At 46.1% G+C, this 9,851-nt stretch overlaps 1 protein-coding gene across 2 annotated transcripts in view; it reads right to left on the bottom strand.

Moving 5' to 3' along the window:
• Positions 1-363: 363 nt before the first annotated feature.
• Positions 364-9,851, bottom strand: part of CERCAM (cerebral endothelial cell adhesion molecule) — a 36,005-nt gene continuing 26,517 nt past the window's right edge. The window contains exon 13 of one of the 2 annotated variants that reach the window (XM_081179758.1): positions 364-4,404. The gene's annotated coding sequence lies outside the window, so the exon portion shown is untranslated. Of the gene's footprint in view, positions 4,405-8,711; positions 8,957-9,851 lie in introns of those variants that run through there. The other variant, XM_081179759.1, reaches the window with a different exon arrangement.

Genomic DNA, 9,851 nt, shown 5'->3' with positions numbered 1-9,851 from the left:
CCCCTTTATCACATACACAGCCCAACAAGACAATGACAAGAATCCACCAACAGCATACAAATCAATATGGCTAACCTGATCCAAAACACCCACCCACCTCACTCACACATGAAAACAAAGACCACCACAGCCAACCACAAATGAACAGCCACACCCTAGGCCAACCCCAACCTCTCTCACCACCAAAGGAACACAAGCGAACAGCAGAGAACCGGCACGAGTAATGCTGACACCAAACCCCACACATACATTAAGCAAATTAGAAACATCACCTCCCCTCCTTTTTCTTCCTAATGTAACCCTCAACAAATGAAACTGACCTATGGAAAATGTAACTTGAAAAAAAGAGACATTGCACATACCTTTGTAAACCAAGAAAACTTTAATAAAAATATTAAACAAAAAACAAGGGTTCGATTCTCCTTTACAGTGAAGTCTGTGGACAAGGGCCTGGTTCCCACTGTGGGAAGGAATTATCACTTAATAACAACAACAACAACAACAACAACAACAACAACAATAGTTTATTTCTATCCCGCCCTCCCTAGCTGAAGCCGGGCTCAGAGCGGCTAACAACAATAAAAGTAACACAGCATTCTAAAATCAATTCATTCTAAAATCAATTCAAAATCAAATTAATGGCAACCATTGGGCTAGAGTTCTGTGAGCATTACCGAAGGAGGGGGTCAGACTGTGCCTTGGCCAAAGACCTGGTGGAACAGCTCTGTCTTGTAGGCCCTGCAGAAAGATGTCAAGTCCCGCAGGGCCCTAGACTCTTGTGACAGAGCGTTCCACCAGATCGGGGCCAGTACTGAAAAGGCCCTGGCCCTACCTGAGACCAATCTAACCTCCTTGCGACCTGGGACTTCCAAAATGTTGTCATTTGTGGACCTTAAGGTCCTCCGCGGGACATACCAGGAGAGGTGGTCCCGTAGGTATGAGGGTCCTAGGCCGTATAGGGCTTTAAAGGTTAAAACCAGCATCTTAAACCTTAAACTCCACTGGGAGCCAGTGCAGCTGGTATAGCACCGGGTGAATGTGATCTCACAGTGAAGACCCCGTAAGGAGTCTCGCTGCAGCATTCTGCACCCGCTGGAGTTTCAAGGGCAGCCCCACGTAGAGCGAGTTACAATAATCAAGCCTGGAGGTGACTGTTGCATGGATCACAGTGGCTAGGTTAGGGCGAGAGAGGTAAGGAGCCAACTGCTTAGCTTGGCGGAGATGAAAAAATGCCGCCTTTGTTATAAGAAGCAGGATGCCCAGCTGCATGCATCAAGGCCCCAGGTTCACCCTCGCAGCATTTCTGGGCATGGCTGGGCTCATTCAGTGTTGCTCTAGGACATTCTAGGATGTTAAAATGCGGGGGGGGGGGCTGCCTACCCTGTGCTGCTGCCACCCACCACCAGGTACTTTCATTTTAAGGTTCTGCAAGTTTCTAGCCATGTGGGCAACCAGAGGTAGAATATAGTCTTCATTATTTGTTATATTGTCCATCATAAACAGAGCCTAGGAGGTGCTTTCTAAACCCCGTTTGTTCAAGAAAGCAGCCTCCCCTTGGCAGAGAGAGTTCTGAGGTGGTTGAGTGACTCTAACACCGTTGTGACTGACCAAGCGGCCCTTTTTGCTCTGGTGGCAAGGAAGATTAGGAAGAAATAACTAGACAAAACAGCAGTAAATTTAAATATACTGCATGTAGTCATGGAGGCTTCTCATTTATAGTCCCGCTTGCATTACATGGTCCCATTTGTTCAAGTAGAGGCTTTGTTTTTTTGTTTTTTTATTGTCTGTGCTTATGGTTTTGTCACAAGACCTATAGAACGCAAAATTTATCACTTTTCTGGCCAGGTATAAAAGCAGCTTCTTTTAATCTGACTTAAAAGCACTGATGTAGGATTTGAGCATTGAGCAGAGGCCTCTGTCTATTGCTCCTTCAACTCATGTGCAATTTCATCAATATTTAAAAATAACTAAAATAACCAAGGCAAAATAAGAATGCAAATTTCTTTATGCATTTATTGTAATCCCGCCCCCTCCCCCACCCCATAGCACAGCTACAATTTTCTCATCACATCATTAGTTTTACATGCTAGATTCCTGACCATTAGAACCCACAACGGCTGAAGTGCAAATGCTCCAGGTTAGCATGTACCCTAAATGTTCAAGGTTGCCAGATTTCCCTCCTGTACAGGGCCTTGTGCTGTTAACACCTGTACAAACTTATATTCAGCTGGTGAAGTCCCCTGCCCAGCATGGAGACATGCTGGTGGAGAAAACATCATAGGCCGGACTTCTGTTTGTTGTAAAGGTAAAGGTAAAGGGACCCCTGACCATTAGGTCCAGTCATGACCAACTCTGGGGTTGCGGCGCTCATCTCGCTTTATTGGCCGAGGGAGCCGGCGTACAGCTTCTGGGTCATGTGGCCAGCATGACTAAGCCGCTTCTGGCGAACCAGAGCAGTGCACGGAAACGCCGTTTACCTTCCCGCTGGAGCGGTACCTATTTATCTACTTGCACTTTGACGTGCTTTCGAACTGCTAGGTTGGCAGGAGCAGGGACAGAGCAACGGGAGCTCACCCCGTCACGGGGATTCGAACCGCCAACCTTCTGATCAGCAAGTCCTAGCCTCTGTGGTTTAACCCACAGCGCCACCCGCGTCCCTCTGTTTGTTGTACAGGGGCTTTAAAGGGCAGAAGAACATTGGCAGAAAAAGTTGGCAATGATGGGTGATATCCAGCCAAGTCATATTGAGAGGACACCCAATGAAATAAATAAAATTCCTGAAGTCAATGGGTCTAGCCTGGTTATGGCCAATGGATAGTACCCCATAGCTTTGGAGAGGGGAACAAGAATACAGTGAAGATATGGCTCTGTACATTTAAATAAGAGATCAAATTTAATCTTCAGTTTGATTTACTAGTTTTGCCTTTTTAAGAAATGCAACAAAGAGTTGAGGAAATGGTGTGTCAGCGGAAGCTGACAGTGGAGAGAGAACTGGAACTGAAGAACTCCAGAGTCAACAGGCATAACACAGTCTGTCAGCCAACATGGAGGTCCTAACTAGTCCCATCCCTGCTGGTGGCAGCTGAACAACAGATTACTCAAAACTGGAGAACTTCGGATAATTTACAGTCGGCTGTTTGGAAGCAGGAGGTTTGCACAGCAGCTCTTATGGAAAAGCAAACCCAACAATTAAAAGCACTAAATGTACCACAAATGGAAAACAACTTGGAACCACAGAACCATAAAGCTGGAAAGTACCCCCAAGGGTCATCTAGTCTAACCCCATGCAATCCAAGAATGTACAACTAAAAAAACCCTAGTTATCTTAAATGTTTTCAGTTATGCATCCTCCAGCAAGACATGGCCAGCTATGTATAGTGAGGTACATTTGGTTAGCCTTTGTTATCTTACTCTTCTGAGAGAAGTGTTCTTTCTTCTTGATTGTATGGGTGTTTTCTATTTTGCTATACTGTGAAAATTGTTGTTGCTTTAAGTCAAAGAGGCAGTCCTGAGGTCTCCTAGATGGCTTAGGGGAAACATTCACTTACTAGCAGCCTCCTGGGGGGGCTGCATGCCAGCAGTGGGTGGGGCCAGAGGCAAGAGTGACTGAAGCATCAGGTATAACTTCTGCCATTTGTACCATAAGCCAGATTCCAACCATGCAAATGTTGAGAAGTTTTCCCATATACACATCCACACCTGTTGCTCCACCCTGGTAAGCAAGAGCCACAATATCCCTGCTGAACAACACATTTCACCCAGGGAAGGGACTCAAGGGGTGTGTGGCTTCAGGAGGATGTCAAGGGCCTGATAGAAAGATCTTGAGGGCCAGAGGTTCTCCCCTCCTCTGGTGTTCAATGAAGACACTGTCTCTCTAAACCAGCCATGCCCCATGGCAATGCCAGGCAGTGCAGAAAACTCCAATCGCTGTGCAGATTATTTATCCAAATTGGACAGTCTTTTTTATAAAAAAAAAAGTTGGAATGGCCTGTTCTGACAGCAAACATCTGCACAAACCAATCTACATCTCAGCAGGCTGCAGAAATTAGGTCTCTTGCAACTGCCGTGCACGTGTGCGTGTTTGTGGAGAAAGGAAAACAGCCAAAGGCACCCAGCTGGTGCCAATATCAGCTCCAAACCATCGTATAAGTGAAGGAAACTTTTGCTGCTAGGAGAGCACAAATATTGCAGCACCCCAAAACTCCACCATCATCCAAAAAGGGAAATTCCAGAGGCATTGGCAGAGCACAAACTGGTCTTTGATGCAAGTTTTGCACACAGTGCATTCGTTTCCCTGTTCAACACAGCTCAAGCAAACACAGTGTCCTAATACAAGGTGGTGAGTGGGGGAACCAATCCTTGATCTATCATCGTCTTCTCGCTTATGGGCTGCAGCAGGTACACCTGGGAGGGGAAAAAGAAGAGATGGGTGTTATTAGAGTAAAACCTACTGATAGAGAGCAGGAAGAAAACATTTTGGCATAGACCTGCTGCTATAGTTGGAGACATAGGCCGTGTGTGCAATGATAAGCAAGGTGCTTATTCCACCAGCTGCTGTTTTTGCAGGGATTGGTTTCAGGGCACAGGGGCTAGGAACTTGTCCTTCGTTGCTGTTTAAAAGTAAGCCAAGATTCTCATTATTGACAAATTACAAAACTCTGCGATTTGCATGGAATTTCAAGGCACACACTGTCAACATATAAACCCGCCCAATGGCAGCAATCATAGTAAGAGAAGATAGATTAAGGCCACATTCATACTGTACATTTAAAGTGCTATGAAACCACTTTAAACAAACACAGCTTCCTTTGAGATGCAGTTTGCTAAGCGTGCTGAAAGTTTATAAGGGTTACCCTGTTCCCTTCCCAGGGTGGCTTAAACAACCAATCCCTCTTCACAGGAAACACTGGGGATTGTAGGTCTGTGAGGGGAATAGACACTTTCATAGCATGCCACTGGTGGGCAGGGCCAAAAAAAGGGGGGGAGTAGACAACGAATGTGCTTTTTGCCTTTGTGCAATAGGCTAGTTTCTGCACACATGAGCAGATTGCACATTATCCTCCGTCCAGGCAACCAAGAGGCATGATCAGAGTTCAAAGACATATTCCAGCCAGGCAAAAGCACTCATGAAGGTCCCAAAGCAAGGCTGGTAATGGGTGCAGCCAGTGAACAGTCACACACACAGAGGCCAGGAGGGTCAGATTTGGCTCCTGGGTCTGAGGCTCCTCATTCCTGCGGCAAATCATTAACCAGCACATGCAAACTGGGACCCAGAAATATCTTCGTTGCAGGAAACCGATCCAGCTTATAGCGACCTGCGCTGCATGGTTTTCATTATCCTGTGGTTGCATTCTTGACACAGGGAACAGCAAGCGGGCTCCGAGTGCAGTGCTTTGCTGCTTCATTTCCTTTCCCTGAACTGTGCATCACCAGTATGTAGGATCTTTTTCAAAAAGTGGGGGTGCGGGAGGCTACAGCTGAGAACCAGCTGGCTAACAGCAAAGCAAGCCAGACTTCCCTGACCTCCAGCTGCAGGGAGCACAGGGCCGTTGTTTGTTTACATCGGAATCTGAGCAGTTTCTCGGGATTTCCTGTCCTAGCAGCTTCAGGGAACTCACAAAAGCAGCACTGAGCCTCAGCACACGTCCTTAGACAGAGTCTTTTGAAACTCCTGCTTGTTTAGGCTCTGCAAGACACACAGGCAGTCCAGGGAAGAGAAAGAGTCAGCCAGAGTAGCAGAGGAAGCCCACGCGGCTTTTGGGAGCCGAGGCCAACTGCCTGAAATCAGGATAAGGGCAGCAGGATTCAGAGCCATGTTCCAGCTGCTGAGTTTTCTCTGGTTTCCAGGTTCTTTAGAGGGTCGCAGGTTTTGCCCAGATGTCAGGCTCCTGCTAGTGCTAAAACCTCCCACACAAGGCACAAATCAGAGAGAAATCCACAGAAGTGGGACAGAGGGTGGGGCTTGTGGAGAATGCATCCCTCTTTCCTTGGACTAAAAACTGCCAGATGTTTTCATTTACAAGGTTGTTTGTCCGTGATGTGTTATGCAGTGGTTAGGATGTTGGACTAGGATCTGGGAGACCTGGGTTCAAATCCTCCCCTTGCACTTGGCCATGAAATTCACTGGCTGACCTTGGACCAGTCAGTCCTTCACAGCTCAAGGCCCTACCTCACAGGGGTGTTGTGAGGATAAAACAGAGAAAGGAAAGAACCTTGTACACCACCTTGAACTCCTTGAGGGAAAGGTGGGGTATAAATGTAAAAAGAAACCCAAACATATTAGATTAAAGTCTGCTTAACTACAATAACAAGTGCCCCCCCTTTTTTGTAATGTGCACAATATCCTTTTCTGTTTTGTTTTCTACATAGATACGATTTCTTGTTTCTTCTTCTTTGTGTCTTATCTTACTCTGTGCACTTGTACTTTTGTACTTTTTAATTTTTCAATGAAGAATATAAAATAAAAAAAGAAACCCAACCTGATTCCAAATCACCCAAATTAGGGGTAGACAGAGAAAACAATGCAAAATTCACACATATTTCAGCTTTCTGTACAGTGGTACCTCGGGTTAAGTACTTGATTCGTTCCGGAGGTCCGTTCTTAACCTGAAACTGTTCTTAACCTGAAGCACCACTTTAGCTAATGGGGCCTCCTGCTGCCACTGCGCCGCCAGAGCACGATTTCTGTTCTTATCCTGAAGCAAAGTTCTTAACCTGAAGCACTATTTCTGGGTTAGCGGAGTCTGTAACCTGAAGCGTTGTAACCTGAAGCGTATGTAACCCAAGGTACCACTGTATTATTCTGCTTCTTTGATTCATACGCAGTATTTATGGTGTGTGCTCTGCTACCCACAGCAGAAGCGACTTCCACTCCGTTCAGTAATAAACTGTATACATGATTAGAGGAAAGTGCAGTCATAGGCCCACATACTTGGAAGAAGCAAGCCCCTCTGAGCTACGGTAGGGGTTCACTTCTGAGTAGATACAGACAGGACTCTGCAGGAGGATCATGACCAAGTGCATGCAGTGTGCGGGAGACATGCAAAGGGGGTGGAGACATCCTCCTTAGCAAGATGAGGCCCCACACAGAGGGAGTCTTGAGCGAAAAGCCTGCTTTCACGGCTAGGGGCAAGTAGACAAGTGGTGAGAAAAGCAGTGGAGGTGGGCAAGTGGAAAGGGGGAGGTTGCTTCCTGGATGCAGAACAAAGCAGGGGTGTTCTGAGTGCGCCCCACCTCCCATCAGCTTTGCCAGGGGGCTCCTTGCCCTCCAACTTGGGGGTCGCTGTTCTGGAGTTCCCCCATCTTCCCTTTCTGAATAGGGGACCTTGCCCTTGGCTGGTGTGGCAACTTAGTTCTCCCCACCGACCGGCCCAATGCAGCAGCTCCAGAGCCTGAACATAAGAAGAGTCCTGCTGGATCAGGCCAATGGCCCATCTAGTCCAGCATTCTGTTTCTACAGTGCCCAACCAGATGCCCCTGTTGGGGAGCCTGCAAGCTGGACCCGAGTGCAGCAGGAACAATAACAAAAACCCTGAAGTTTCCAATAACTGGTATTCAGAAACATTGCTGCCTCCAACTATGCTGGCAGAGCATGGCCATCCTGTCTAGTAACCGTCAATAGCCTTCTGCTCTGTGAAATGGTCTAATCCTTTTTTTTTTTTTAGAATAATTTTTTATTAACCGACCAATCACATCAAATCAAACCAAATTACATAAATTCCAAATTACACAGCCGAATTTTAAATTTTTGTTGGGGGTACCCATATTTCACGTTCTGAAGGGGATCCAATCAACTTCTTGCTTCTTACTGCTGTTTTAATGTCCACAAATCTAACCTTATGATGTTCACAATACTATCCAGTCCTTTCTTATTGTTTTTCCACATCTCTTGTTGTTATTTTCATATATTTTTCCTTTCTCTTTGTGACCTCTGATAGTCTCCACAAGCTGGTTAGAACATTTTGTAATCCTGTGTGGATATTATTATTTTTTATCCAGTAGCCATATCCAGACGTTTTCCATATAACATCACTTCCATACATCAAAACAGTCTTAGCGTCATTAATCTTCACCAATCTGCCTCCTTTCTCAAAACCTCTGAGGAGATTCACCAGGAATGCAGTCTGAAAACAAGTCCGTTCTTCCTCCCGGCTATAAATCCTTTGGCAAGATGGCGACTCCGAATTAATTGCTGCACCATTCCAAAAGCTCTTATTGCTTCTCGATCTCCATAAAGCATACTTTTGGTTAAAGTTTATCTCCACACAGACCTTAAGCATCCTGCTTGGGTCAGTTCAACCGACGATTCTAATGAGTCGGGGTTCTTGTAAATCACATAGAAGGAAAGTAAAAAAGGTCCGTCCCCCCCATTCAGTCCCGTTGTCAACATACCCAGCCTTTGGTGTATCTTCATCGTAAAATATTCCTGTTTCTCCAACCCGTCGTCTTCTTTCGCAGAGGTCACTTAAATTAGCAGACTTCACTCCCCTTCTTCACTTGAAATATGTGCATTTGCTTCTTTTGTAATTAATTATTCCAAATTGCTGCAGCTAGTGTGCGATCAGAGACAGCGTTCAGGAGAGCCGAGGTCCACACGGGGGCATTCTGCCTAGGGCCCTCACCCCCTTCTTTCGACTTAGGGGGTGATTTATGGGCACAGCATGCAAGGGCAGTGTCCCCCATTTCCTTGGGGCAACAAGGGAGGCTGCCTACTCCCATAACAGCCTCTTAATTACCCCGTGTGGGTCGGAGAGATGGTATTGTTGGTCATCTTCCAATGCGCCCCCTAGTGGCCCCCGTGAAATGGTCTAATCCAAAGCACTCCAGGTTGCTGACCACTGCTGCTTCCTGTGGGAGTTCCACAGCTTGACGTGTGTTCTGCATGAAGAAGTGCTTTCTTCTATCTTCCCTGAATCTTCCAACATTCGGATTCACTGGGTGTCCATGAGTTGCAATGCTTTGAGAGAGTGAGAAAAATGTTTCTGTCGGTTTTCTCCAGGCTGTGCATAATTCTATAAACTTCTATCGTTGTCTCCTCTTCCTTGTCTTTTCTATAAACTAAAAAATCCCGAACACTTTCTTCATTGTTGAGTTTCTCCATCCCCTTGATCACTTGGGTTAGGGTGAGCCCTTTGCCAAACTTTTGGGGGAGGCACTGCCTCCTCAAGTGTGCCACCCCAGGTAACTACCCACTTTGCTCCCCCCCCCATAAATATGGAGGGAGAAAGAGCCTCACAGGACACAGACATGGCCAGAAAAACAAACAAGAGGCCTGGCTTGCTGCTTTTTAAGAGAGATCTGCAGAAATGAGCAACTGAAGATGTAGAGCTCAATACAAAGACTTACACATCAGTGCATTTCAAGCGGCTGTCCAATGAGTAGCAACTAGTTTCAAACAACTGACAACCCTCACCAGGATAATTATTACTTTGCTGCCTTAATCTAAACAGCAACGATGGCAGAACTGAAGTGTCTTGGCAAGAATGAATACTTTGGACTTCAGCAAACTGGCGCCCAATGTCTCAGCAAAATTGGTGGCTCCAGAAAGACAGTTCTTGATTTATTTATTTTTTTAAGGGATGGAACCTTTCCAGTTAGCTCCATGACACGTTGAGGACACACATACACAAAGAGTCCAAACAAACAGCAAGTTACATACACACATCTCTGCATACAGGCCTGCAGGAGACCACCTACCCAGTGATGAAGGTGAGCCTCCTTGCAAGGTGCTCATTTATTTATTTTGGTCATGCAGTAAAAGTATTTATATACTACCCACTCATAAGGCATCAGGGCAGTGTACAGTAATATAAAAACATTTACCGGGCACTGCCCAGTAAGCAAGGCAGACA

Source organism: Podarcis bocagei (genome assembly GCF_964188305.1).
Source record: "Podarcis bocagei genome assembly, chromosome: Z".
NCBI lineage: Eukaryota > Metazoa > Chordata > Lepidosauria > Squamata > Lacertidae > Podarcis > Podarcis bocagei.
Note: the sequence above shows the minus strand (reverse complement) of the source record. Positions and strands in the feature narration are given on the sequence as shown.